Source organism: Phocoena phocoena, unplaced genomic scaffold, assembly GCF_963924675.1.
Source record: "Phocoena phocoena unplaced genomic scaffold, mPhoPho1.1 SCAFFOLD_439, whole genome shotgun sequence".
Lineage (NCBI taxonomy): Eukaryota > Metazoa > Chordata > Mammalia > Artiodactyla > Phocoenidae > Phocoena > Phocoena phocoena.
In genome coordinates, this window is record NW_027077580.1 from 1 (window position 1) to 23,016 (window position 23,016).

At 76.8% G+C, this 23,016-nt stretch overlaps 23 non-coding genes across 23 annotated transcripts; all 23 read right to left on the bottom strand.

The window, feature by feature from the left end:
• Nucleotides 1-206: 206 nt before the first annotated feature.
• LOC136143534 (5S ribosomal RNA) lies at nt 207-325 on the bottom strand. Its single transcript, XR_010658116.1, has one exon. It is a non-coding gene; the product is annotated as a 5S ribosomal RNA (ribosomal RNA).
• Nucleotides 326-1,226: 901 nt separating this feature from the next.
• Nucleotides 1,227-1,345, bottom strand: LOC136143554 (5S ribosomal RNA). The gene has a single exon (XR_010658135.1). It is a non-coding gene; the product is annotated as a 5S ribosomal RNA (ribosomal RNA).
• Nucleotides 1,346-2,246: 901 nt separating this feature from the next.
• On the bottom strand, nt 2,247-2,365 carry LOC136143546 (5S ribosomal RNA). Its single transcript, XR_010658127.1, has one exon. It is a non-coding gene; the product is annotated as a 5S ribosomal RNA (ribosomal RNA).
• A 901-nt stretch (nt 2,366-3,266) lies between these two features.
• Nucleotides 3,267-3,385, bottom strand: LOC136143555 (5S ribosomal RNA). The gene has a single exon (XR_010658136.1). It is a non-coding gene; the product is annotated as a 5S ribosomal RNA (ribosomal RNA).
• A 901-nt stretch (nt 3,386-4,286) lies between these two features.
• On the bottom strand, nt 4,287-4,405 carry LOC136143556 (5S ribosomal RNA). Its single transcript, XR_010658137.1, has one exon. It is a non-coding gene; the product is annotated as a 5S ribosomal RNA (ribosomal RNA).
• Nucleotides 4,406-5,306: 901 nt separating this feature from the next.
• On the bottom strand, nt 5,307-5,425 carry LOC136143557 (5S ribosomal RNA). Its single transcript, XR_010658138.1, has one exon. It is a non-coding gene; the product is annotated as a 5S ribosomal RNA (ribosomal RNA).
• Nucleotides 5,426-6,326: 901 nt separating this feature from the next.
• LOC136143535 (5S ribosomal RNA) lies at nt 6,327-6,445 on the bottom strand. The gene has a single exon (XR_010658117.1). It is a non-coding gene; the product is annotated as a 5S ribosomal RNA (ribosomal RNA).
• Nucleotides 6,446-7,346: 901 nt separating this feature from the next.
• LOC136143536 (5S ribosomal RNA) lies at nt 7,347-7,465 on the bottom strand. The gene has a single exon (XR_010658118.1). It is a non-coding gene; the product is annotated as a 5S ribosomal RNA (ribosomal RNA).
• Nucleotides 7,466-8,366: 901 nt separating this feature from the next.
• On the bottom strand, nt 8,367-8,485 carry LOC136143537 (5S ribosomal RNA). Its single transcript, XR_010658119.1, has one exon. It is a non-coding gene; the product is annotated as a 5S ribosomal RNA (ribosomal RNA).
• A 924-nt stretch (nt 8,486-9,409) lies between these two features.
• LOC136143538 (5S ribosomal RNA) lies at nt 9,410-9,528 on the bottom strand. The gene has a single exon (XR_010658120.1). It is a non-coding gene; the product is annotated as a 5S ribosomal RNA (ribosomal RNA).
• A 924-nt stretch (nt 9,529-10,452) lies between these two features.
• Nucleotides 10,453-10,571, bottom strand: LOC136143539 (5S ribosomal RNA). The gene has a single exon (XR_010658121.1). It is a non-coding gene; the product is annotated as a 5S ribosomal RNA (ribosomal RNA).
• Nucleotides 10,572-11,472: 901 nt separating this feature from the next.
• Nucleotides 11,473-11,591, bottom strand: LOC136143540 (5S ribosomal RNA). Its single transcript, XR_010658122.1, has one exon. It is a non-coding gene; the product is annotated as a 5S ribosomal RNA (ribosomal RNA).
• A 901-nt stretch (nt 11,592-12,492) lies between these two features.
• LOC136143541 (5S ribosomal RNA) lies at nt 12,493-12,611 on the bottom strand. Its single transcript, XR_010658123.1, has one exon. It is a non-coding gene; the product is annotated as a 5S ribosomal RNA (ribosomal RNA).
• Nucleotides 12,612-13,535: 924 nt separating this feature from the next.
• LOC136143542 (5S ribosomal RNA) lies at nt 13,536-13,654 on the bottom strand. Its single transcript, XR_010658124.1, has one exon. It is a non-coding gene; the product is annotated as a 5S ribosomal RNA (ribosomal RNA).
• A 924-nt stretch (nt 13,655-14,578) lies between these two features.
• Nucleotides 14,579-14,697, bottom strand: LOC136143544 (5S ribosomal RNA). Its single transcript, XR_010658125.1, has one exon. It is a non-coding gene; the product is annotated as a 5S ribosomal RNA (ribosomal RNA).
• A 901-nt stretch (nt 14,698-15,598) lies between these two features.
• LOC136143553 (5S ribosomal RNA) lies at nt 15,599-15,717 on the bottom strand. Its single transcript, XR_010658134.1, has one exon. It is a non-coding gene; the product is annotated as a 5S ribosomal RNA (ribosomal RNA).
• A 901-nt stretch (nt 15,718-16,618) lies between these two features.
• LOC136143545 (5S ribosomal RNA) lies at nt 16,619-16,737 on the bottom strand. The gene has a single exon (XR_010658126.1). It is a non-coding gene; the product is annotated as a 5S ribosomal RNA (ribosomal RNA).
• Nucleotides 16,738-17,638: 901 nt separating this feature from the next.
• LOC136143547 (5S ribosomal RNA) lies at nt 17,639-17,757 on the bottom strand. The gene has a single exon (XR_010658128.1). It is a non-coding gene; the product is annotated as a 5S ribosomal RNA (ribosomal RNA).
• A 924-nt stretch (nt 17,758-18,681) lies between these two features.
• Nucleotides 18,682-18,800, bottom strand: LOC136143548 (5S ribosomal RNA). Its single transcript, XR_010658129.1, has one exon. It is a non-coding gene; the product is annotated as a 5S ribosomal RNA (ribosomal RNA).
• A 901-nt stretch (nt 18,801-19,701) lies between these two features.
• Nucleotides 19,702-19,820, bottom strand: LOC136143549 (5S ribosomal RNA). Its single transcript, XR_010658130.1, has one exon. It is a non-coding gene; the product is annotated as a 5S ribosomal RNA (ribosomal RNA).
• Nucleotides 19,821-20,721: 901 nt separating this feature from the next.
• LOC136143550 (5S ribosomal RNA) lies at nt 20,722-20,840 on the bottom strand. Its single transcript, XR_010658131.1, has one exon. It is a non-coding gene; the product is annotated as a 5S ribosomal RNA (ribosomal RNA).
• A 901-nt stretch (nt 20,841-21,741) lies between these two features.
• On the bottom strand, nt 21,742-21,860 carry LOC136143551 (5S ribosomal RNA). Its single transcript, XR_010658132.1, has one exon. It is a non-coding gene; the product is annotated as a 5S ribosomal RNA (ribosomal RNA).
• Nucleotides 21,861-22,784: 924 nt separating this feature from the next.
• Nucleotides 22,785-22,903, bottom strand: LOC136143552 (5S ribosomal RNA). The gene has a single exon (XR_010658133.1). It is a non-coding gene; the product is annotated as a 5S ribosomal RNA (ribosomal RNA).
• Nucleotides 22,904-23,016: the final 113 nt, after the last annotated feature.

Consider the following 23,016-nt stretch of genomic DNA (forward strand, 5'->3'; position numbering starts at 1 on the left):
CGGGAGCGTCCGGGGTGCGGCTGCCTTCCGGGGCCGCCTTCTGGCCGCCCGGCCGGCCGGGCCGGCGGGGAGCGGCCCCTCTGGCGCACGCGCGCCGTGGTGGGAGGGGCCTGAGGAGGTGGGGCCTGCAGCGGGGCCCGGCGGGGGCGGAGCCGGCGGCCACCGCCCGCGGGCGAGTAAAGGAGAAGGCGGAGCGGGAGGCAAAAAGCCTACAGCACCCGGTATTCCCAGGCGGTCTCCCATCCAAGTACTAACCAGGCCCGACCCTGCTTAGCTTCCGAGATCAGACGAGATCGGGCGCGTTCAGGGTGGTATGGCCGTAGACGGGGGCGGGGACCGCGGGCTGCCTCTTGAGGCCCAGTTGCGCTGGCGCTGGCGCCTTAGGGCCAGCCAGCCCGGCGGTCAGCCCGCCCAGGCAGGGGGAACGGACGTCTCGGGTATCGGGCGGTGGCGGAGGGTTTGGCCACCACCTCCCAGCCGAGGGCCGGCGTGACCCAGCAAACCCTTCGGCGCTTGGCGCCCCGCCCAAGATCCCGCACGTCGCTCACAGGGACGTGGCCCCGGGGGCTTCGGGGCCCGGGGCCCGCGGTCCCTGGGGCATCGCCCCTGCCCGCCCACGCGGCGCTAGGCGCAGCCCGGCCGCAGCCCGGGCCGGCCCTGCTGCCCGACAGCAGCTGGCCCGAAGCCACTGGGAGCCACCATTGCGTCGCCACGGCCCCTCAGCCCCGGCAAGGCCACCCTTGCCCGCACACCACCCGCCGAGCTCAGGAGCCCGCCCCTGGTGGCCGGCAGGCCCGGGGAAGCGGCCCCGGCCCTCGATCCCGCTCCCGCACCCGGCCGCGGCGACACGGCGGAGGCGGGGCTTCTGCCGGAGGGAGCTGTGGCGGGACACACCGGCGCACAGGTGGCGGCAGCGGGGCTGGGCGCCAGTGGGGGCGGCCAGGTGCAGGTCGAGGGGCTCGCTGGCCGAAAGGACGGCAACCGGGCCCGCGGCGGATTCTGGGTCCGGGCCAGCCACCCCGGGAGCGTCCGGGGTGCGGCTGCCTTCCGGGGCCGCCTTCTGGCCGCCCGGCCGGCCGGGCCGGCGGGGAGCGGCCCCTCCGGCGCACGCGCGCCGTGGTGGGAGGGGCCTGAGGAGGTGGGGCCTGCAGCGGGGCCCGGCGGGGGCGGAGCCGGCGGCCACCGCCCGCGGGCGAGTAAAGGAGAAGGCGGAGCGGGAGGCAAAAAGCCTACAGCACCCGGTATTCCCAGGCGGTCTCCCATCCAAGTACTAACCAGGCCCGACCCTGCTTAGCTTCCGAGATCAGACGAGATCGGGCGCGTTCAGGGTGGTATGGCCGTAGAAGGGGGCGGGGACCGCGGGCTGCCTCTTGAGGCCCAGTTGCGCTGGCGCTGGCGCCTTAGGGCCAGCCAGCCCGGCGGTCAGCCCGCCCAGGCAGGGGGAACGGACGTCTCGGGTATCGGGCGGTGGCGGAGGGTTTGGCCACCACCTCCCAGCCGAGGGCCGGCGTGACCCAGCAAACCCTTCGGCGCTTGGCGCCCCGCCCAAGATCCCGCACGTCGCTCACAGGGACGTGGCCCCGGAGGCTTCGGGGCCCGGGGCCCGCGGTCCCTGGGGCATCGCCCCTGCCCGCCCACGCGGCGCTAGGCGCAGCCCGGCCGCAGCCCGGGCCGGCCCTGCTGCCCGACTGCAGCTGGCCCGAAGCCACTGGGAGCCACCATTGCGTCGCCACGGCCCCTCAGCCCCGGCAAGGCCACCCTTGCCCGCACACCACCCGCCGAGCTCAGGAGCCCGCCCCTGGTGGCCGGCAGGCCCGGGGAAGCGGCCCCGGCCCTCGATCCCGCTCCCGCACCCGGCCGCGGCGACACGGCGGAGGCGGGGCTTCTGCCGGAGGGAGCTGTGGCGGGACACACCGGCGCACAGGTGGCGGCAGCGGGGCTGGGCGCCAGTGGGGGCGGCCAGGTGCAGGTCGAGGGGCTCGCTGGCCGAAAGGACGGCAACCGGGCCCGCGGCGGATTCTGGGTCCGGGCCAGCCACCCCGGGAGCGTCCGGGGTGCGGCTGCCTTCCGGGGCCGCCTTCTGGCCGCCCGGCCGGCCGGGCCGGCGGGGAGCGGCCCCTCCGGCGCACGCGCGCCGTGGTGGGAGGGGCCTGAGGAGGTGGGGCCTGCAGCGGGGCCCGGCGGGGGCGGAGCCGGCGGCCACCGCCCGCGGGCGAGTAAAGGAGAAGGCGGAGCGGGAGGCAAAAAGCCTACAGCACCCGGTATTCCCAGGCGGTCTCCCATCCAAGTACTAACCAGGCCCGACCCTGCTTAGCTTCCGAGATCAGACGAGATCGGGCGCGTTCAGGGTGGTATGGCCGTAGACGGGGGCGGGGACCGCGGGCTGCCTCTTGAGGCCCAGTTGCGCTGGCGCTGGCGCCTTAGGGCCAGCCAGCCCGGCGGTCAGCCCGCCCAGGCAGGGGGAACGGACGTCTCGGGTATCGGGCGGTGGCGGAGGGTTTGGCCACCACCTCCCAGCCGAGGGCCGGCGTGACCCAGCAAACCCTTCGGCGCTTGGCGCCCCGCCCAAGATCCCGCACTTCGCTCACAGGGACGTGGCCCCGGGGGCTTCGGGGCCCGGGGCCCGCGGTCCCTGGGGCATCGCCCCTGCCCGCCCACGCGGCGCTAGGCGCAGCCCGGCCGCAGCCCGGGCCGGCCCTGCTGCCCGACAGCAGCTGGCCCGAAGCCACTGGGAGCCACCATTGCGTCGCCACGGCCCCTCAGCCCCGGCAAGGCCACCCTTGCCCGCACACCACCCGCCGAGCTCAGGAGCCCGCCCCTGGTGGCCGGCAGGCCCGGGGAAGCGGCCCCGGCCCTCGATCCCGCTCCCGCACCCGGCCGCGGCGACACGGCGGAGGCGGGGCTTCTGCCGGAGGGAGCTGTGGCGGGACACACCGGCGCACAGGTGGCGGCAGCGGGGCTGGGCGCCAGTGGGGGCGGCCAGGTGCAGGTCGAGGGGCTCGCTGGCCGAAAGGACGGCAACCGGGCCCGCGGCGGATTCTGGGTCCGGGCCAGCCACCCCGGGAGCGTCCGGGGTGCGGCTGCCTTCCGGGGCCGCCTTCTGGCCGCCCGGCCGGCCGGGCCGGCGGGGAGCGGCCCCTCCGGCGCACGCGCGCCGTGGTGGGAGGGGCCTGAGGAGGTGGGGCCTGCAGCGGGGCCCGGCGGGGGCGGAGCCGGCGGCCACCGCCCGCGGGCGAGTAAAGGAGAAGGCGGAGCGGGAGGCAAAAAGCCTACAGCACCCGGTATTCCCAGGCGGTCTCCCATCCAAGTACTAACCAGGCCCGACCCTGCTTAGCTTCCGAGATCAGACGAGATCGGGCGCGTTCAGGGTGGTATGGCCGTAGACGGGGGCGGGGACCGCGGGCTGCCTCTTGAGGCCCAGTTGCGCTGGCGCTGGCGCCTTAGGGCCAGCCAGCCCGGCGGTCAGCCCGCCCAGGCAGGGGGAACGGACGTCTCGGGTATCGGGCGGTGGCGGAGGGTTTGGCCACCACCTCCCAGCCGAGGGCCGGCGTGACCCAGCAAACCCTTCGGCGCTTGGCGCCCCGCCCAAGATCCCGCACGTCGCTCACAGGGACGTGGCCCCGGGGGCTTCGGGGCCCGGGGCCCGCGGTCCCTGGGGCATCGCCCCTGCCCGCCCACGCGGCGCTAGGCGCAGCCCGGCCGCAGCCCGGGCCGGCCCTGCTGCCCGACAGCAGCTGGCCCGAAGCCACTGGGAGCCACCATTGCGTCGCCACGGCCCCTCAGCCCCGGCAAGGCCACCCTTGCCCGCACACCACCCGCCGAGCTCAGGAGCCCGCCCCTGGTGGCCGGCAGGCCCGGGGAAGCGGCCCCGGCCCTCGATCCCGCTCCCGCACCCGGCCGCGGCGACACGGCGGAGGCGGGGCTTCTGCCGGAGGGAGCTGTGGCGGGACACACCGGCGCACAGGTGGCGGCAGCGGGGCTGGGCGCCAGTGGGGGCGGCCAGGTGCAGGTCGAGGGGCTCGCTGGCCGAAAGGACGGCAACCGGGCCCGCGGCGGATTCTGGGTCCGGGCCAGCCACCCCGGGAGCGTCCGGGGTGCGGCTGCCTTCCGGGGCCGCCTTCTGGCCGCCCGGCCGGCCGGGCCGGCGGGGAGCGGCCCCTCCGGCGCACGCGCGCCGTGGTGGGAGGGGCCTGAGGAGGTGGGGCCTGCAGCGGGGCCCGGCGGGGGCGGAGCCGGCGGCCACCGCCCGCGGGCGAGTAAAGGAGAAGGCGGAGCGGGAGGCAAAAAGCCTACAGCACCCGGTATTCCCAGGCGGTCTCCCATCCAAGTACTAACCAGGCCCGACCCTGCTTAGCTTCCGAGATCAGACGAGATCGGGCGCGTTCAGGGTGGTATGGCCGTAGACGGGGGCGGGGACCGCGGGCTGCCTCTTGAGGCCCAGTTGCGCTGGCGCTGGCGCCTTAGGGCCAGCCAGCCCGGCGGTCAGCCCGCCCAGGCAGGGGGAACGGACGTCTCGGGTATCGGGCGGTGGCGGAGGGTTTGGCCACCACCTCCCAGCCGAGGGCCGGCGTGACCCAGCAAACCCTTCGGCGCTTGGCGCCCCGCCCAAGATCCCGCACGTCGCTCACAGGGACGTGGCCCCGGGGGCTTCGGGGCCCGGGGCCCGCGGTCCCTGGGGCATCGCCCCTGCCCGCCCACGCGGCGCTAGGCGCAGCCCGGCCGCAGCCCGGGCCGGCCCTGCTGCCCGACAGCAGCTGGCCCGAAGCCACTGGGAGCCACCATTGCGTCGCCACGGCCCCTCAGCCCCGGCAAGGCCACCCTTGCCCGCACACCACCCGCCGAGCTCAGGAGCCCGCCCCTGGTGGCCGGCAGGCCCGGGGAAGCGGCCCCGGCCCTCGATCCCGCTCCCGCACCCGGCCGCGGCGACACGGCGGAGGCGGGGCTTCTGCCGGAGGGAGCTGTGGCGGGACACACCGGCGCACAGGTGGCGGCAGCGGGGCTGGGCGCCAGTGGGGGCGGCCAGGTGCAGGTCGAGGGGCTCGCTGGCCGAAAGGACGGCAACCGGGCCCGCGGCGGATTCTGGGTCCGGGCCAGCCACCCCGGGAGCGTCCGGGGTGCGGCTGCCTTCCGGGGCCGCCTTCTGGCCGCCCGGCCGGCCGGGCCGGCGGGGAGCGGCCCCTCCGGCACACGCGCGCCATGGTGGGAGGGGCCTGAGGAGGTGGGGCCTGCAGCAGGGCCCGGCGGGGGCGGAGCCGGCGGCCACCGCCCGCGGGCGAGTAAAGGAGAAGGCGGAGCGGGAGGCAAAAAGCCTACAGCACCCGGTATTCCCAGGCGGTCTCCCATCCAAGTACTAACCAGGCCCGACCCTGCTTAGCTTCCGAGATCAGACGAGATCGGGCGCGTTCAGGGTGGTATGGCCGTAGACGGGGACGGGGACCGCGGGCTGCCTCTTGAGGCCCAGTTGCGCTGGCGCTGGCGCCTTAGGGCCAGCCAGCCCGGCGGTCAGCCCGCCCAGGCAGGGGGAACGGACGTCTCGGGTATCGGGCGGTGGCGGAGGGTTTGGCCACCACCTCCCAGCCGAGGGCCGGCGTGACCCAGCAAACCCTTCGGCGCTTGGCGCCCCGCCCAAGATCCCGCACGTCGCTCACAGGGACGTGGCCCCGGGGGCTTCGGGGCCCGGGGCCCGCGGTCCCTGGGGCATCGCCCCTGCCCGCCCACGCGGCGCTAGGCGCAGCCCGGCCGCAGCCCGGGCCGGCCCTGCTGCCCGACAGCAGCTGGCCCGAAGCCACTGGGAGCCACCATTGCGTCGCCACGGCCCCTCAGCCCCGGCAAGGCCACCCTTGCCCGCACACCACCCGCCGAGCTCAGGAGCCCGCCCCTGGTGGCCGGCAGGCCCGGGGAAGCGGCCCCGGCCCTCGATCCCGCTCCCGCACCCGGCCGCGGCGACACGGCGGAGGCGGGGCTTCTGCCGGAGGGAGCTGTGGCGGGACACACCGGCGCACAGGTGGCGGCAGCGGGGCTGGGCGCCAGTGGGGGCGGCCAGGTGCAGGTCGAGGGGCTCGCTGGCCGAAAGGACGGCAACCGGGCCCGCGGCGGATTCTGGGTCCGGGCCAGCCACCCCGGGAGCGTCCGGGGTGCGGCTGCCTTCCGGGGCCGCCTTCTGGCCGCCCGGCCGGCCGGGCCGGCGGGGAGCGGCCCCTCCGGCGCACGCGCGCCGTGGTGGGAGGGGCCTGAGGAGGTGGGGCCTGCAGCGGGGCCCGGCGGGGGCGGAGCCGGCGGCCACCGCCCGCGGGCGAGTAAAGGAGAAGGCGGAGCGGGAGGCAAAAAGCCTACAGCACCCGGTATTCCCAGGCGGTCTCCCATCCAAGTACTAACCAGGCCCGACCCTGCTTAGCTTCCGAGATCAGACGAGATCGGGCGCGTTCAGGGTGGTATGGCCGTAGACGGGGGCGGGGACCGCGGGCTGCCTCTTGAGGCCCAGTTGCGCTGGCGCTGGCGCCTTAGGGCCAGCCAGCCCGGCGGTCAGCCCGCCCAGGCAGGGGGAACGGACGTCTCGGGTATCGGGCGGTGGCGGAGGGTTTGGCCACCACCTCCCAGCCGAGGGCCGGCGTGACCCAGCAAACCCTTCGGCGCTTGGCGCCCCGCCCAAGATCCCGCACGTCGCTCACAGGGACGTGGCCCCGGGGGCTTCGGGGCCCGGGGCCCGCGGTCCCTGGGGCATCGCCCCTGCCCGCCCACGCGGCGCTAGGCGCAGCCCGGCCGCAGCCCGGGCCGGCCCTGCTGCCCGACAGCAGCTGGCCCGAAGCCACTGGGAGCCACCATTGCGTCGCCACGGCCCCTCAGCCCCGGCAAGGCCACCCTTGCCCGCACACCACCCGCCGAGCTCAGGAGCCCGCCCCTGGTGGCCGGCAGGCCCGGGGAAGCGGCCCCGGCCCTCGATCCCGCTCCCGCACCCGGCCGCGGCGACACGGCGGAGGCGGGGCTTCTGCCGGAGGGAGCTGTGGCGGGACACACCGGCGCACAGGTGGCGGCAGCGGGGCTGGGCGCCAGTGGGGGCGGCCAGGTGCAGGTCGAGGGGCTCGCTGGCCGAAAGGACGGCAACCGGGCCCGCGGCGGATTCTGGGTCCGGGCCAGCCACCCCGGGAGCGTCCGGGGTGCGGCTGCCTTCCGGGGCCGCCTTCTGGCCGCCCGGCCGGCCGGGCCGGCGGGGAGCGGCCCCTCCGGCGCACGCGCGCCGTGGTGGGAGGGGCCTGAGGAGGTGGGGCCTGCAGCGGGGCCCGGCGGGGGCGGAGCCGGCGGCCACCGCCCGCGGGCGAGTAAAGGAGAAGGCGGAGCGGGAGGCAAAAAGCCTACAGCACCCGGTATTCCCAGGCGGTCTCCCATCCAAGTACTAACCAGGCCCGACCCTGCTTAGCTTCCGAGATCAGACGAGATCGGGCGCGTTCAGGGTGGTATGGCCGTAGACGGGGGCGGGGACCGCGGGCTGCCTCTTGAGGCCCAGTTGCGCTGGCGCTGGCGCCTTAGGGCCAGCCAGCCCGGCGGTCAGCCCGCCCAGGCAGGGGGAACGGACGTCTCGGGTATCAGGCGGTGGCGGAGGGTTTGGCCACCACCTCCCAGCCGAGGGCCGGCGTGACCCAGCAAACCCTTCGGCGCTTGGCGCCCCGCCCAAGATCCCGCACGTCGCTCACAGGGACGTGGCCCCGGAGGCTTCGGGGCCCGGGGCCCGCGGTCCCTGGGGCATCGCCCCTGCCCGCCCACGCGGCGCTAGGCGCAGCCCGGCCGCAGCCCGGGCCGGCCCTGCTGCCCGACAGCAGCTGGCCCGAAGCCACTGGGAGCCACCATTGCGTCGCCACGGCCCCTCAGCCCCGGCAAGGCCACCCTTGCCCGCACACCACCCGCCGAGCTCAGGAGCCCGCCCCTGGTGGCCGGCAGGCCCGGGGAAGCGGCCCCGGCCCTCGATCCCGCTCCCGCACCCGGCCGCGGCGACACGGCGGAGGCGGGGCTTCTGCCGGAGGGAGCTGTGGCGGGACACACCGGCGCACAGGTGGCGGCAGCGGGGCTGGGCGCCAGTGGGGGCGGCCAGGTGCAGGTCGAGGGGCTCGCTGGCCGAAAGGACGGCAACCGGGCCCGCGGCGGATTCTGGGTCCGGGCCAGCCACCCCGGGAGCGTCCGGGGTGCGGCTGCCTTCCGGGGCCGCCTTCTGGCCGCCCGGCCGGCCCGGCCGGCGGGGAGCGGCCCCTCCGGCGCACGCGCGCCGTGGTGGGAGGGGCCTGAGGAGGTGGGGCCTGCAGCGGGGCCCGGCGGGGGCGGAGCCGGCGGCCACCGCCCGCGGGCGAGTAAAGGAGAAGGCGGAGCGGGAGGCAAAAAGCCTACAGCACCCGGTATTCCCAGGCGGTCTCCCATCCAAGTACTAACCAGGCCCGACCCTGCTTAGCTTCCGAGATCAGACGAGATCGGGCGCGTTCAGGGTGGTATGGCCGTAGACGGGGGCGGGGACCGCGGGCTGCCTCTTGAGGCCCAGTTGCGCTGGCGCTGGCGCCTTAGGGCCAGCCAGCCCGGCGGTCAGCCCGCCCCGGCGGGACCCCGCCGCCCGCCCAGGCAGGGGGAACAGACGTCTCGGGTATCGGGCGGTGGCGGAGGGTTTGGCCACCACCTCCCAGCCGAGGGCCGGCGTGACCCAGCAAACCCTTCGGCGCTTGGCGCCCCGCCCAAGATCCCGCACGTCGCTCACAGGGACGTGGCCCCGGGGGCTTCGGGGCCCGGGGCCCGCGGTCCCTGGGGCATCGCCCCTGCCCGCCCACGCGGCGCTAGGCACAGCCCGGCCGCAGCCCGGGCCGGCCCTGCTGCCCGACAGCAGCTGGCCCGAAGCCACTGGGAGCCACCATTGCGTCGCCACGGCCCCTCAGCCCCGGCAATGCCACCCTTGCCCGCACACCACCCGCCGAGCTCAGGAGCCCGCCCCTGGTGGCCGGCAGGCCCGGGGAAGCGGCCCCGGCCCTCGATCCCGCTCCCGCACCCGGCCGCGGCGACACGGCGGAGGCGGGGCTTCTGCCGGAGGGAGCTGTGGCGGGACACACCGGCGCACAGGTGGCGGCAGCGGGGCTGGGCGCCAGTGGGGGCGGCCAGGTGCAGGTCGAGGGGCTCGCTGGCCGAAAGGACGGCAACCGGGCCCGCGGCGGATTCTGGGTCCGGGCCAGCCACCCCGGGAGCGTCCGGGGTGCGGCTGCCTTCCGGGGCCGCCTTCTGGCCGCCCGGCCGGCCGGGCCGGCGGGGAGCGGCCCCTCCGGCGCACGCGCGCCGTGGTGGGAGGGGCCTGAGGAGGTGGGGCCTGCAGCGGGGCCCGGCGGGGGCGGAGCCGGCGGCCACCGCCCGCGGGCGAGTAAAGGAGAAGGCGGAGCGGGAGGCAAAAAGCCTACAGCACCCGGTATTCCCAGGCGGTCTCCCATCCAAGTACTAACCAGGCCCGACCCTGCTTAGCTTCCGAGATCAGACGAGATCGGGCGCGTTCAGGGTGGTATGGCCGTAGACGGGGGCGGGGACCGCGGGCTGCCTCTTGAGGCCCAGTTGCGCTGGCGCTGGCGCCTTAGGGCCAGCCAGCCCGGCGGTCAGCCCGCCCCGGCGGGACCCCGCCGCCCGCCCAGGCAGGGGGAACGGACGTCTCGGGTATCGGGCGGTGGCGGAGGGTTTGGCCACCACCTCCCAGCCGAGGGCCGGCGTGACCCAGCAAACCCTTCGGCGCTTGGCGCCCCGCCCAAGATCCCGCACGTCGCTCACAGGGACGTGGCCCCGGGGGCTTCGGGGCCCGGGGCCCGCGGTCCCTGGGGCATCGCCCCTGCCCGCCCACGCGGCGCTAGGCGCAGCCCGGCCGCAGCCCGGGCCGGCCCTGCTGCCCGACAGCAGCTGGCCCGAAGCCACTGGGAGCCACCATTGCGTCGCCACGGCCCCTCAGCCCCGGCAAGGCCACCCTTGCCCGCACACCACCCGCCGAGCTCAGGAGCCCGCCCCTGGTGGCCGGCAGGCCCGGGGAAGCGGCCCCGGCCCTCGATCCCGCTCCCGCACCCGGCCGCGGCGACACGGCGGAGGCGGGGCTTCTGCCGGAGGGAGCTGTGGCGGGACACACCGGCGCACAGGTGGCGGCAGCGGGGCTGGGCGCCAGTGGGGGCGGCCAGGTGCAGGTCGAGGGGCTCGCTGGCCGAAAGGACGGCAACCGGGCCCGCGGCGGATTCTGGGTCCGGGCCAGCCACCCCGGGAGCGTCCGGGGTGCGGCTGCCTTCCGGGGCCGCCTTCTGGCCGCCCGGCCGGCCGGGCCGGCGGGGAGCGGCCCCTCCGGCGCACGCGCGCCGTGGTGGGAGGGGCCTGAGGAGGTGGGGCCTGCAGCGGGGCCCGGCGGGGGCGGAGCCGGCGGCCACCGCCCGCGGGCGAGTAAAGGAGAAGGCGGAGCGGGAGGCAAAAAGCCTACAGCACCCGGTATTCCCAGGCGGTCTCCCATCCAAGTACTAACCAGGCCCGACCCTGCTTAGCTTCCGAGATCAGACGAGATCGGGCGCGTTCAGGGTGGTATGGCCGTAGACGGGGGCGGGGACCGCGGGCTGCCTCTTGAGGCCCAGTTGCGCTGGCGCTGGCGCCTTAGGGCCAGCCAGCCCGGCGGTCAGCCCGCCCAGGCAGGGGGAACGGACGTCTCGGGTATCGGGCGGTGGCGGAGGGTTTGGCCACCACCTCCCAGCCGAGGGCCGGCGTGACCCAGCAAACCCTTCGGCGCTTGGCGCCCCGCCCAAGATCCCGCACGTCGCTCACAGGGACGTGGCCCCGGGGGCTTCGGGGCCCGGGGCCCGCGGTCCCTGGGGCATCGCCCCTGCCCGCCCACGCGGCGCTAGGCGCAGCCCGGCCGCAGCCCGGGCCGGCCCTGCTGCCCGACAGCAGCTGGCCCGAAGCCACTGGGAGCCACCATTGCGTCGCCACGGCCCCTCAGCCCCGGCAAGGCCACCCTTGCCCGCACACCACCCGCCGAGCTCAGGAGCCCGCCCCTGGTGGCCGGCAGGCCCGGGGAAGCGGCCCCGGCCCTCGATCCCGCTCCCGCACCCGGCCGCGGCGACACGGCGGAGGCGGGGCTTCTGCCGGAGGGAGCTGTGGCGGGACACACCGGCGCACAGGTGGCGGCAGCGGGGCTGGGCGCCAGTGGGGGCGGCCAGGTGCAGGTCGAGGGGCTCGCTGGCCGAAAGGACGGCAACCGGGCCCGCGGCGGATTCTGGGTCCGGGCCAGCCACCCCGGGAGCGTCCGGGGTGCGGCTGCCTTCCGGGGCCGCCTTCTGGCCGCCCGGCCGGCCGGGCCGGCGGGGAGCGGCCCCTCCGGCACACGCGCGCCATGGTGGGAGGGGCCTGAGGAGGTGGGGCCTGCAGCGGGGCCCGGCGGGGGCGGAGCCGGCGGCCACCGCCCGCGGGCGAGTAAAGGAGAAGGCGGAGCGGGAGGCAAAAAGCCTACAGCACCCGGTATTCCCAGGCGGTCTCCCATCCAAGTACTAACCAGGCCCGACCCTGCTTAGCTTCCGAGATCAGACGAGATCGGGCGCGTTCAGGGTGGTATGGCCGTAGACGGGGACGGGGACCGCGGGCTGCCTCTTGAGGCCCAGTTGCGCTGGCGCTGGCGCCTTAGGGCCAGCCAGCCCGGCGGTCAGCCCGCCCAGGCAGGGGGAACGGACGTCTCGGGTATCGGGCGGTGGCGGAGGGTTTGGCCACCACCTCCCAGCCGAGGGCCGGCGTGACCCAGCAAACCCTTCGGCGCTTGGCGCCCCGCCCAAGATCCCGCACGTCGCTCACAGGGACGTGGCCCCGGGGGCTTCGGGGCCCGGGGCCCGCGGTCCCTGGGGCATCGCCCCTGCCCGCCCACGCGGCGCTAGGCGCAGCCCGGCCGCAGCCCGGGCCGGCCCTGCTGCCCGACAGCAGCTGGCCCGAAGCCACTGGGAGCCACCATTGCGTCGCCACGGCCCCTCAGCCCCGGCAAGGCCACCCTTGCCCGCACACCACCCGCCGAGCTCAGGAGCCCGCCCCTGGTGGCCGGCAGGCCCGGGGAAGCGGCCCCGGCCCTCGATCCCGCTCCCGCACCCGGCCGCGGCGACACGGCGGAGGCGGGGCTTCTGCCGGAGGGAGCTGTGGCGGGACACACCGGCGCACAGGTGGCGGCAGCGGGGCTGGGCGCCAGTGGGGGCGGCCAGGTGCAGGTCGAGGGGCTCGCTGGCCGAAAGGACGGCAACCGGGCCCGCGGCGGATTCTGGGTCCGGGCCAGCCACCCCGGGAGCGTCCGGGGTGCGGCTGCCTTCCGGGGCCGCCTTCTGGCCGCCCGGCCGGCCGGGCCGGCGGGGAGCGGCCCCTCCGGCGCACGCGCGCCGTGGTGGGAGGGGCCTGAGGAGGTGGGGCCTGCAGCGGGGCCCGGCGGGGGCGGAGCCGGCGGCCACCGCCCGCGGGCGAGTAAAGGAGAAGGCGGAGCGGGAGGCAAAAAGCCTACAGCACCCGGTATTCCCAGGCGGTCTCCCATCCAAGTACTAACCAGGCCCGACCCTGCTTAGCTTCCGAGATCAGACGAGATCGGGCGCGTTCAGGGTGGTATGGCCGTAGACGGGGGCGGGGACCGCGGGCTGCCTCTTGAGGCCCAGTTGCGCTGGCGCTGGCGCCTTAGGGCCAGCCAGCCCGGCGGTCAGCCCGCCCCGGCGGGACCCCGCCGCCCGCCCAGGCAGGGGGAACAGACGTCTCGGGTATCGGGCGGTGGCGGAGGGTTTGGCCACCACCTCCCAGCCGAGGGCCGGCGTGACCCAGCAAACCCTTCGGCGCTTGGCGCCCCGCCCAAGATCCCGCACGTCGCTCACAGGGACGTGGCCCCGGGGGCTTCGGGGCCCGGGGCCCGCGGTCCCTGGGGCATCGCCCCTGCCCGCCCACGCGGCGCTAGGCACAGCCCGGCCGCAGCCCGGGCCGGCCCTGCTGCCCGACAGCAGCTGGCCCGAAGCCACTGGGAGCCACCATTGCGTCGCCACGGCCCCTCAGCCCCGGCAATGCCACCCTTGCCCGCACACCACCCGCCGAGCTCAGGAGCCCGCCCCTGGTGGCCGGCAGGCCCGGGGAAGCGGCCCCGGCCCTCGATCCCGCTCCCGCACCCGGCCGCGGCGACACGGCGGAGGCGGGGCTTCTGCCGGAGGGAGCTGTGGCGGGACACACCGGCGCACAGGTGGCGGCAGCGGGGCTGGGCGCCAGTGGGGGCGGCCAGGTGCAGGTCGAGGGGCTCGCTGGCCGAAAGGACGGCAACCGGGCCCGCGGCGGATTCTGGGTCCGGGCCAGCCACCCCGGGAGCGTCCGGGGTGCGGCTGCCTTCCGGGGCCGCCTTCTGGCCGCCCGGCCGGCCGGGCCGGCGGGGAGCGGCCCCTCCGGCGCACGCGCGCCGTGGTGGGAGGGGCCTGAGGAGGTGGGGCCTGCAGCGGGGCCCGGCGGGGGCGGAGCCGGCGGCCACCGCCCGCGGGCGAGTAAAGGAGAAGGCGGAGCGGGAGGCAAAAAGCCTACAGCACCCGGTATTCCCAGGCGGTCTCCCATCCAAGTACTAACCAGGCCCGACCCTGCTTAGCTTCCGAGATCAGACGAGATCGGGCGCGTTCAGGGTGGTATGGCCGTAGACGGGGGCGGGGACCGCGGGCTGCCTCTTGAGGCCCAGTTGCGCTGGCGCTGGCGCCTTAGGGCCAGCCAGCCCGGCGGTCAGCCCGCCCCGGCGGGACCCCGCCGCCCGCCCAGGCAGGGGGAACGGACGTCTCGGGTATCGGGCGGTGGCGGAGGGTTTGGCCACCACCTCCCAGCCGAGGGCCGGCGTGACCCAGCAAACCCTTCGGCGCTTGGCGCCCCGCCCAAGATCCCGCACGTCGCTCACAGGGACGTGGCCCCGGGGGCTTCGGGGCCCGGGGCCCGCGGTCCCTGGGGCATCGCCCCTGCCCGCCCACGCGGCGCTAGGCGCAGCCCGGCCGCAGCCCGGGCCGGCCCTGCTGCCCGACAGCAGCTGGCCCGAAGCCACTGGGAGCCACCATTGCGTCGCCACGGCCCCTCAGCCCCGGCAAGGCCACCCTTGCCCGCACACCACCCGCCGAGCTCAGGAGCCCGCCCCTGGTGGCCGGCAGGCCCGGGGAAGCGGCCCCGGCCCTCGATCCCGCTCCCGCACCCGGCCGCGGCGACACGGCGGAGGCGGGGCTTCTGCCGGAGGGAGCTGTGGCGGGACACACCGGCGCACAGGTGGCGGCAGCGGGGCTGGGCGCCAGTGGGGGCGGCCAGGTGCAGGTCGAGGGGCTCGCTGGCCGAAAGGACGGCAACCGGGCCCGCGGCGGATTCTGGGTCCGGGCCAGCCACCCCGGGAGCGTCCGGGGTGCGGCTGCCTTCCGGGGCCGCCTTCTGGCCGCCCGGCCGGCCGGGCCGGCGGGGAGCGGCCCCTCCGGCGCACGCGCGCCGTGGTGGGAGGGGCCTGAGGAGGTGGGGCCTGCAGCGGGGCCCGGCGGGGGCGGAGCCGGCGGCCACCGCCCGCGGGCGAGTAAAGGAGAAGGCGGAGCGGGAGGCAAAAAGCCTACAGCACCCGGTATTCCCAGGCGGTCTCCCATCCAAGTACTAACCAGGCCCGACCCTGCTTAGCTTCCGAGATCAGACGAGATCGGGCGCGTTCAGGGTGGTATGGCCGTAGACGGGGGCGGGGACCGCGGGCTGCCTCTTGAGGCCCAGTTGCGCTGGCGCTGGCGCCTTAGGGCCAGCCAGCCCGGCGGTCAGCCCGCCCAGGCAGGGGGAACGGACGTCTCGGGTATCGGGCGGTGGCGGAGGGTTTGGCCACCACCTCCCAGCCGAGGGCCGGCGTGACCCAGCAAACCCTTCGGCGCTTGGCGCCCCGCCCAAGATCCCGCACGTCGCTCACAGGGACATGGCCCCGGGGGCTTCGGGGCCCGGGGCCCGCGGTCCCTGGGGCATCGCCCCTGCCCGCCCACGCGGCGCTAGGCGCAGCCCGGCCGCAGCCCGGGCCGGCCCTGCTGCCCGACAGCAGCTGGCCCGAAGCCACTGGGAGCCACCATTGCGTCGCCACGGCCCCTCAGCCCCGGCAAGGCCACCCTTGCCCGCACACCACCCGCCGAGCTCAGGAGCCCGCCCCTGGTGGCCGGCAGGCCCGGGGAAGCGGCCCCGGCCCTCGATCCCGCTCCCGCACCCGGCCGCGGCGACACGGCGGAGGCGGGGCTTCTGCCGGAGGGAGCTGTGGCGGGACACACCGGCGCACAGGTGGCGGCAGCGGGGCTGGGCGCCAGTGGGGGCGGCCAGGTGCAGGTCGAGGGGCTCGCTGGCCGAAAGGACGGCAACCGGGCCCGCGGCGGATTCTGGGTCCGGGCCAGCCACCCCGGGAGCGTCCGGGGTGCGGCTGCCTTCCGGGGCCGCCTTCTGGCCGCCCGGCCGGCCGGGCCGGCGGGGAGCGGCCCCTCCGGCGCACGCGCGCCGTGGTGGGAGGGGCCTGAGGAGGTGGGGCCTGCAGCGGGGCCCGGCGGGGGCGGAGCCGGCGGCCACCGCCCGCGGGCGAGTAAAGGAGAAGCCGGAGCGGGAGGCAAAAAGCCTACAGCACCCGGTATTCCCAGGCGGTCTCCCATCCAAGTACTAACCAGGCCCGACCCTGCTTAGCTTCCGAGATCAGACGAGATCGGGCGCGTTCAGGGTGGTATGGCCATAGACGGGGGCGGGGACCGCGGGCTGCCTCTTGAGGCCCAGTTGCGCTGGCGCTGGCGCCTTAGGGCCAGCCAGCCCGGCGGTCAGCCCGCCCAGGCAGGGGGAACGGACGTCTCGGGTATCGGGCGGTGGCGGAGGGTTTGGCCACCACCTCCCAGCCGAGGGCCGGCGTGACCCAGCAAACCCTTCGGCGCTTGGCGCCCCGCCCAAGATCCCGCACGTCGCTCACAGGGACGTGGCCCCGGGGGCTTCGGGGCCCGGGGCCCGCGGTCCCTGGGGCATCGCCCCTGCCCGCCCACGCGGCGCTAGGCGCAGCCCGGCCGCAGCCCGGGCCGGCCCTGCTGCCCGACAGCAGCTGGCCCGAAGCCACTGGGAGCCACCATTGCGTCGCCACGGCCCCTCAGCCCCGGCAAGGCCACCCTTGCCCGCACACCACCCGCCGAGCTCAGGAGCCCGCCCCTGGTGGCCGGCAGGCCCGGGGAAGCGGCCCCGGCCCTCGATCCCGCTCCCGCACCCGGCCGCGGCGACACGGCGGAGGCGGGGCTTCTGCCGGAGGGAGCTGTGGCGGGACACACCGGCGCACAGGTGGCGGCAGCGGGGCTGGGCGCCAGTGGGGGCGGCCAGGTGCAGGTCGAGGGGCTCGCTGGCCGAAAGGACGGCAACCGGGCCCGCGGCGGATTCTGGGTCCGGGCCAGCCACCCCGGGAGCGTCCGGGGTGCGGCTGCCTTCCGGGGCCGCCTTCTGGCCGCCCGGCCGGCCGGGCCGGCGGGGAGCGGCCCCTCCGGCGCACGCGCGCCGTGGTGGGAGGGGCCTGAGGAGGTGGGGCCTGCAGCGGGGCCCGGCGGGGGCGGAGCCGGCGGCCACCGCCCGCGGGCGAGTAAAGGAGAAGGCGGAGCGGGAGGCAAAAAGCCTACAGCACCCGGTATTCCCAGGCGGTCTCCCATCCAAGTACTAACCAGGCCCGACCCTGCTTAGCTTCCGAGATCAGACGAGATCGGGCGCGTTCAGGGTGGTATGGCCGTAGACGGGGGCGGGGACCGCGGGCTGCCTCTTGAGGCCCAGTTGCGCTGGCGCTGGCGCCTTAGGGCCAGCCAGCCCGGCGGTCAGCCCGCCCAGGCAGGGGGAACGGACGTCTCGGGTATCGGGCGGTGGCGGAGGGTTTGGCCACCACCTCCCAGCCGAGGGCCGGCGTGACCCAGCAAACCCTTCGGCGCTTGGCGCCCCGCCCAAGATCCCGCACGTCGCTCACAGGGACGTGGCCCCGGGGGCTTCGGGGCCCGGGGCCCGCGGTCCCTGGGGCATCGCCCCTGCCCGCCCACGCGGCGCTAGGCGCAGCCCGGCCGCAGCCCGGGCCGGCCCTGCTGCCCGACAGCAGCTGGCCCGAAGCCACTGGGAGCCACCATTGCGTCGCCACGGCCCCTCAGCCCCGGCAAGGCCACCCTTGCCCGCACACCACCCGCCGAGCTCAGGAGCCCGCCCCTGGTGGCCGGCAGGCCCGGGGAAGCGGCCCCGGCCCTCGATCCCGCTCCCGCACCCGGCCGCGGCGACACGGCGGAGGCGGGGCTTCTGCCGGAGGGAGCTGTGGCGGGACACACCGGCGCACAGGTGGCGGCAGCGGGGCTGGGCGCCAGTGGGGGCGGCCAGGTGCAGGTCGAGGGGCTCGCTGGCCGAAAGGACGGCAACCGGGCCCGCGGCGGATTCTGGGTCCGGGCCAGCCACCCCGGGAGCGTCCGGGGTGCGGCTGCCTTCCGGGGCCGCCTTCTGGCCGCCCGGCCGGCCGGGCCGGCGGGGAGCGGCCCCTCCGGCGCACGCGCGCCGTGGTGGGAGGGGCCTGAGGAGGTGGGGCCTGCAGCGGGGCCCGGCGGGGGCGGAGCCGGCGGCCACCGCCCGCGGGCGAGTAAAGGAGAAGGCGGAGCGGGAGGCAAAAAGCCTACAGCACCCGGTATTCCCAGGCGGTCTCCCATCCAAGTACTAACCAGGCCCGACCCTGCTTAGCTTCCGAGATCAGACGAGATCGGGCGCGTTCAGGGTGGTATGGCCGTAGACGGGGGCGGGGACCGCGGGCTGCCTCTTGAGGCCCAGTTGCGCTGGCGCTGGCGCCTTAGGGCCAGCCAACCCGGCGGTCAGCCCGCCCCGGCGGGACCCCGCCGCCCGCCCAGGCAGGGGGAACGGACGTCTCGGGTATCGGGCGGTGGCGGAGGGTTTGGCCACCACCTCCCAGCCGAGGGCCGGCGTGACCCAGCAAACCCTTCGGCGCTTGGCGCCCCGCCCAAGATCCCGCACGTCGCTCACAGGGACGTGGCCCCGGGGGCTTCGGGGCCCGGGGCCCGCGGTCCCTGGGGCATCGCCCCTGCCCGCCCACGCGGCGCTAGGCGCAGCCCGGCCGCAGCCCGGGCCGGCCCTGCTGCCCGACAGCAGCTGGCCCGAAGCCACTGGGAGCCACCATTGCGTCGCCACGGCCCCTCAGCCCCGGCAAGGCCACCCTTGCCCGCACACCACCCGCCGAGCTCAGGAGCCCGCCCCTGGTGGCCGGCAGGCCCGGGGAAGCGGCCCCGGCCCTCGATCCCGCTCCCGCACCCGGCCGCGGCGACACGGCGGAGGCGGGGCTTCTGCCGGAGGGAGCTGTGGCGGGACACACCGGCGCACAGGTGGCGGCAGCGGGGCTGGGCGCCAGTGGGGGCGGCCAGGTGCAGGTCGAGGGGCTCGCTGGCCGAAAGGACGGCAACCGGGCCCGCGGCGGATTCTGGGTCCGGGCCAGCCACCCCGGGAGCGTCCGGGGTGCGGCTGCCTTCCGGGGCCGCCTTCTGGCCGCCCGGCCGGCCGGGCCGGCGGGGAGCGGCCCCTCCGGCGCACGCGCGCCGTGGTGGGAGGGGCCTGAGGAGGTGGGGCCTGCAGCGGGGCCCGGCGGGGGCGGAGCCGGCGGCCACCGCCCGCGGGCGAGTAAAGGAGAAGGCGGAGCGGGAGGCAAAAAGCCTACAGCACCCGGTATTCCCAGGCGGTCTCCCATCCAAGTACTAACCAGGCCCGACCCTGCTTAGCTTCCGAGATCAGACGAGATCGGGCGCGTTCAGGGTGGTATGGCCGTAGACGGGGGCGGGGACCGCGGGCTGCCTCTTGAGGCCCAGTTGCGCTGGCGCTGGCGCCTTAGGGCCAGCCAGCCCGGCGGTCAGCCCGCCCAGGCAGGGGGAACGGACGTCTCGGGTATCGGGCGGTGGCGGAGGGTTTGGCCACCACCTCCCAGCCGAGGGCCGGCGTGACCCAGCAAACCCTTCGGCGCTTGGCGCCCCGCCCAAGATCCCGCACGTCGCTCACAGGGACGTGGCCCCGGAGGCTTCGGGGCCCGGGGCCCGCGGTCCCTGGGGCATCGCCCCTGCCCGCCCACGCGGCGCTAGGCGCAGCCCGGCCGCAGCCCGGGCCGGCCCTGCTGCCCGACTGCAGCTGGCCCGAAGCCACTGGGAGCCACCATTGCGTCGCCACGGCCCCTCAGCCCCGGCAAGGCCACCCTTGCCCGCACACCACCCGCCGAGCTCAGGAGCCCGCCCCTGGTGGCCGGCAGGCCCGGGGAAGCGGCCCCGGCCCTCGATCCCGCTCCCGCACCCGGCCGCGGCGACACGGCGGAGGCGGGGCTTCTGCCGGAGGGAGCTGTGGCGGGACACACCGGCGCACAGGTGGCGGCAGCGGGGCTGGGCGCCAGTGGGGGCGGCCAGGTGCAGGTCGAGGGGCTCGCTGGCCGAAAGGACGGCAACCGGGCCCGCGGCGGATTCTGGGTCCGGGCCAGCCACCCCGGGAGCGTCCGGGGTGCGGCTGCCTTCCGGGGCCGCCTTCTGGCCGCCCGGCCGGCCGGGCCGGCGGGGAGCGGCCCCACTGGCGCACGCGCGCCGTGGTGGGAGGGGCCTGAGGAGGTGGGGCCTGCAGCGGGGCCCGGCGGGGGCGGAGCCGGCGGCCACCGCCCGCGGGCGAGTAAAGGAGAAGGCGGAGCGGGAGGCAAAAAGCCTACAGCACCCGGTATTCCCAGGCGGTCTCCCATCCAAGTACTAACCAGGCCCGACCCTGCTTAGCTTCCGAGATCAGACGAGATCGGGCGCGTTCAGGGTGGTATGGCCGTAGACGGGGGCGGGGACCGCGGGCTGCCTCTTGAGGCCCAGTTGCGCTGGCGCTGGCGCCTTAGGGCCAGCCAGCCCGGCGGTCAGCCCGCCCAGGCAGGGGGAACGGACGTCTCGGGTATCGGGCGGTGGCGGAGGGTTTGGCCACCACCTCCCAGCCGAGGGCCGGCGTGACCCAGCAAACCCTTCGGCGCTTGGCGCCCCGCCCAAGATCCCGCACGTCGCTCACAGGGACGTGGCCCCGGAGGCTTCGGGGCCCGGGGCCCGCGGTCCCTGGGGCATCGCCCCTGCCCGCCCACGCGGCGCTAGGCGCAGCCCGGCCGCAGCCCGGGCCGGCCCTGCTGCCCGACAGCAGCTGGCCCGAAGCCACTGGGAGCCACCATTGCGTCGCCACGGCCCCTCAGCCCCGGCAAGGCCACCCTTGCCCGCACACCACCCGCCGAGCTCAGGAGCCCGCCCCTGGTGGCCGGCAGGCCCGGGGAAGCGGCCCCGGCCCTCGATCCCGCTCCCGCACCCGGCCGCGGCGACACGGCGGAGGCGGGGCTTCTGCCGGAGGGAGCTGTGGCGGGACACACCGGCGCACAGGTGGCGGCAGCGGGGCTGGGCGCCAGTGGGGGCGGCCAGGTGCAGGTCGAGGGGCTCGCTGGCCGAAAGGACGGCAACCGGGCCCGCGGCGGATTCTGGGTCCGGGCCAGCCACCCCGGGAGCGTCCGGGGTGCGGCTGCCTTCCGGGGCCGCCTTCTGGCCGCCCGGCCGGCCGGGCCGGCGGGGAGCGGCCCCTCCGGCGCACGCGCGCCGTGGTGGGAGGGGCCTGAGGAGGTGGGGCCTGCAGCGGGGCCCGGCGGGGGCGGAGCCGGCGGCCACCGCCCGCGGGCGAGTAAAGGAGAAGGCGGAGCGGGAGGCAAAAAGCCTACAGCACCCGGTATTCCCAGGCGGTCTCCCATCCAAGTACTAACCAGGCCCGACCCTGCTTAGCTTCCGAGATCAGACGAGATCGGGCGCGTTCAGGGTGGTATGGCCGTAGACGGGGGCGGGGACCGCGGGCTGCCTCTTGAGGCCCAGTTGCGCTGGCGCTGGCGCCTTAGGGCCAGCCAGCCCGGCGGTCAGCCCGCCCAGGCAGGGGGAACGGACGTCTCGGGTATCGGGCGGTGGCGGAGGGTTTGGCCACCACCTCCCAGCCGAGGGCCGGCGTGACCCAGCAAACCCTTCGGCGCTTGGCGCCCCGCCCAAGATCCCGCACGTCGCTCACAGGGACGTGGCCCCGGGGGCTTCGGGGCCCGGGGCCCGCGGTCCCTGGGGCATCGCCCCTGCCCGCCCACGCGGCGCTAGGCGCAGCCCGGCCGCAGCCCGGGCCGGCCCTGCTGCCCAACAGCAGCTGGCCCGAAGCCACTGGGAGCCACCATTGCGTCGCCACGGCCCCTCAGCCCCGGCAAGGCCACCCTTGCCCGCACACCACCCGCCGAGCTCAGGAGCCCGCCCCTGGTGGCCGGCAGGCCCGGGGAAGCGGCCCCGGCCCTCGATCCCGCTCCCGCACCCGGCCGCGGCGACACGGCGGAGGCGGGGCTTCTGCCGGAGGGAGCTGTGGCGGGACACACCGGCGCACAGGTGGCGGCAGCGGGGCTGGGCGCCAGTGGGGGCGGCCAGGTGCAGGTCGAGGGGCTCGCTGGCCGAAAGGACGGCAACCGGGCCCGCGGCGGATTCTGGGTCCGGGCCAGCCACCCCGGGAGCGTCCGGGGTGCGGCTGCCTTCCGGGGCCGCCTTCTGGCCGCCCGGCCGGCCGGGCCGGCGGGGAGCGGCCCCTCCGGCGCACACGCGCCGTGGTGGGAGGGGCCTGAGGAGGTGGGGCCTGCAGCGGGGCCCGGCGGGGGCGGAGCCGGCGGCCACCGCCCGCGGGCGAGTAAAGGAGAAGGCGGAGCGGGAGGCAAAAAGCCTACAGCACCCGGTATTCCCAGGCGGTCTCCCATCCAAGTACTAACCAGGCCCGACCCTGCTTAGCTTCCGAGATCAGACGAGATCGGGCGCGTTCAGGGTGGTATGGCCGTAGACGGGGGCGGGGACCGCGGGCTGCCTCTTGAGGCCCAGTTGCGCTGGCGCTGGCGCCTTAGGGCCAGCCAACCCGGCGGTCAGCCCGCCCCGGCGGGACCCCGCCGCCCGCCCAGGCAGGGGGAACGGACGTCTCGGGTATCGGGCGGTGGCGGAGGGTTTGGCCACCACCTCCCAGCCGAGGGCCGGCGTGACCCAGCAAACCCTTCGGCGCTTGGCGCCCCGCCCAAGATCCCGCACGTCGCTCACAGGGACGTGGCCCCGGGGGCTTCGGGGCCCGGGGCCCGCGGTCCCTGGGGCATCGCCCCTGCCCGCCCACGCGGCGCTAGGCGCAGCCCGGCCGCAGCCCGGGCCGGCCCTGCTGCCCGACAGCAGCTGGCCCGAAGCCACTGGGAGCCACCATTGCGTCGCCACGGCCCCTCAGCCCCGGCAAGGCCACCCTTGCCCGCACACCACCCGCCGAGCTCAGGAGCCCGCCCCTGGTGGCCGGCAGGCCCGGGGAAGCGGCCCCGGCCCTCGATCCCGCTCCCGCACCCGGCCGCGGCGACACGGCGGAGGCGGGGCTTCTGCCGGAGGGAGCTGTGGCGGGACACACCGGCGCACAGGTGGCGGCAGCGGGGCTGGGCGCCAGTGGGGGCGGCCAGGTGCAGGTCGAGGGGCTCGCTGGCCGAAAGGACGGCAACCGGGCCCGCGGCGGATTCTGGGTCCGGGCCAGCCACCCCGGGAGCGTCCGGGGTGCGGCTGCCTTCCGGGGCCGCCTTCTGGCCGCCCGGCCGGCCGGGCCGGCGGGGAGCGGCCCCTCCGGCGCACGCGCGCCGTGGTGGGAGGGGCCTGAGGAGGTGGGGCCTGCAGCGGGGCCCGGCGGGGGCGGAGCCGGCGGCCACCGCCCGCGGGCGAGTAAAGGAGAAGGCGGAGCGGGAGGCAAAAAGCCTACAGCACCCGGTATTCCCAGGCGGTCTCCCATCCAAGTACTAACCAGGCCCGACCCTGCTTAGCTTCCGAGATCAGACGAGATCGGGCGCGTTCAGGGTGGTATGGCCGTAGACGGGGGCGGGGACCGCGGGCTGCCTCTTGAGGCCCAGTTGCGCTGGCGCTGGCGCCTTAGGGCCAGCCAGCCCGGCGGTCAGCCCGCCCAGGCAGGGGGAACGGACGTCTCGGG